At 33.5% G+C, this 2,620-nt stretch overlaps 1 long non-coding RNA gene across 1 annotated transcript in view; it reads right to left on the bottom strand.

The window, feature by feature from the left end:
• LOC111242372 overlaps window positions 1-1,475 on the bottom strand; it is a 14,085-nt gene extending 12,610 nt beyond the window's left edge. Inside the window, exon 1 of the long non-coding RNA XR_002669316.1 lies at window positions 949-1,475. This is a non-coding gene — a long non-coding RNA (uncharacterized LOC111242372). The remainder of the gene's footprint in view (window positions 1-948) is intronic.
• Between the last annotated feature and the right edge of the window lie 1,145 nt (window positions 1,476-2,620).

Raw genomic sequence — 2,620 nt, 5'->3', positions numbered from 1 at the left:
AATTATCATGATTATATTGTGTCTAGGTTACTTTAATTATCATGTACTCTTGTATCAATTTATTATTATAAATAGAAGATTATGAGAGGGATCAATCAAGCCCTCTAGAATTATTTTACAGTTTAATTCTCAAGTAATTGCAACTCAGGAAGACATCCTGTAAATTCATACCCTCTTTGGGGTAATTATGTTTCAATTAAGAACATGATTTGTGCAAATGTATACTCTCTGTACCAAACAATAGCAATTGTAATTCTGATGCAAGGTCTTAATCAATGTCACATGCACAGTCTAGTCTAAATGCATTTAAAACATACAATCTAACTCTAAAAACCTATAAATTTTCAATGTAAACAAACTGTGAAAATCAACTCATCATGAACAGCAAAAGAACTCAAGTAAAATACTCTAAAATATGCAAAATTCTACTAAAATGAAATAATAGAAACTAAAATCAAAATTTTCTTTTGTTGAACTCACTCCTATTCGAGAAGACATCTCGGTCAAATACGCTCACTATGGAGTCGTTTAATTCCAAGAAGGAATTACAATTTCAGAGTTTCACCGTTCAACTTATTTTCAATCAAAAACAAGGAAGAAAAATTCGCATAATAGAACAAAAACACAAATCACAGTGGAGAAATCAGAACAGCAATCACCAATCATACAACACAGAAACATCACAAAGAATTTTATTTCACAAGAAACGAGAATACAAGAGAATATACCGAAGAAAAACGGTGATCGCGAACGAAAACACCACAAAATCGAAAATAGCACAAGTGCGATAAAACCCTAACTCTCACTTCGCTCTCTAAAAGCAAAGAAGATGGAAAATTGTTTCTCTATGAAAGTGTAAGTGAAAAGTGTCTCTGAACATTACAAAAGCCCCTTTTATAGGGTTACAAAAACTGAAACAAAGAAGAGAAAAATCTGGAAAGGAGAAACCTTCGCAGCTTGATCGTTTAGCTCTCCGAATCGGATGGTCACCAATCCTTGCCGGTTTGATCTCCTCTTCAAGCCCTCCGATCAACTTAAACTCTGGTCAGCTCCTCAACACCTTTGGTCAGCTCCCGGTCAGTGGCATCAACTGTCTTCTCACTTGAACCCTAGCTCGAGGGATTTTTCTCTTTTCCTCCAAAATGAACTTCTCGGGCAGCCTTGCAGATGAAAATGAAGATAGCAGACCCTTGGTGCTGCAACACTGTCAAACGCTGCGTTTCACTTAATTAAAACCAAGTCCAGCTGCCAAAACGCATCGTTTTATTAATTCACAGCACAATCATATTGGTCCAATTCCTTTGCAGCAGCTTCAGACCAAAAGTGTGGCAATAACACCTCAGAACGGCGTCGTTCTACTGATGGGAAGTCAACACAATTCCAGCCACGCTAGCAGCGGCTCAAAATGTTCTCTGCAGCACAAAGCTTCCAATCAGCAGTTATATTCAATGCAAAGCCTAATTTGGCTTCCAGCGTCCCGATCTCCAACCAAAACATTCAATCAAAATAAGCCCAAATGACCAAAGGCTTTCCTGCAATTTAACTCAAAACCCATCAACAATTAAAAATAAGGCATTTCAACAATAAAAAGAAAATAAAGGACAAAATTTTTATTACCAGATTTTCTAAAAAAATACCAATTTCCTGTTTATGACAAACACTAAAAAAAAATTCTAAAATCAAAATTTTAACTACAAAATTATAAAACTACAATTTTAAAATAAAAACCTAAATCTATTCTAATTCTAGACAATTAGAAACAAAAATACACTAACAAGAACTTCTAGACAAAAAGAAAGATGCAAAATTGAAGAGTTATCACTCATTCGAGGTGGATTGGGTGCATATGGAGAAAAAATATTAGGATCAAGTTCTGAATACGTCCAAAGCAATGTATGTATTTAATTTGACATGGTAATTCATGGTTGACAAAATTATATCCGATTTCTTGTTTGTCTCTCATATTAGCTTTTTGTATGCTTAGTTTCTTTCTTGTTTTGCATCTTCTTCCTTGCATCTAAATTGTGTGTGGAAAACTGCTTTTTCTTAGAAAACATATACACCTATTGAGTACCGTGTTTCTATGCTGTTTGGTATATCATTTGAGCAATGCTTATCTGCTGATAAGAAACAATGCTTGCCTGTTGATGATAAAAAACAATTATACCATACAACTTAGCATCTTAATATTTTGCATTTACTTTTCAATCCTATTATAGTAAATTTAAATGGTGCATTATTGCAATTCACTTTTGAATCTATTTCATATATGGCAAGTGCTTTCACTTCAGCAATGCTTACATTTAAATTAAGTCGGGTTCCTTTGATTTTGGAGAAAAACCCAATTCAGCTGACATAATTTTTGTATATTTAGTTAGCATGTTAGCTTAACTATATAGATATTATATGGAGTTGTGGATTCAAAGTATTTTTTTTAAATATTTTTATCTGCTCAACTACAGATAAGTCGATATTTCTCTGATCCCCAATACTACTTTCAAGTGAATGATCACTATGTTGAGAACAAATTAAAGGTTATTTTGTTCCCATTCCTGCACCAGGTATTTAATGTTGAATTTGTTCCATGTTCACATGCTTTCTAGTTTGTCTTAGTATTTTA

The sequence above is a fragment of the Vigna radiata genome, chromosome 8 (genome assembly GCF_000741045.1).
Source record: "Vigna radiata var. radiata cultivar VC1973A chromosome 8, Vradiata_ver6, whole genome shotgun sequence".
Lineage (NCBI taxonomy): Eukaryota > Viridiplantae > Streptophyta > Magnoliopsida > Fabales > Fabaceae > Vigna > Vigna radiata.
The sequence above is the reverse complement of the archived record's forward strand: the minus strand, read 5'-3'. Positions and strand labels throughout refer to the sequence as shown.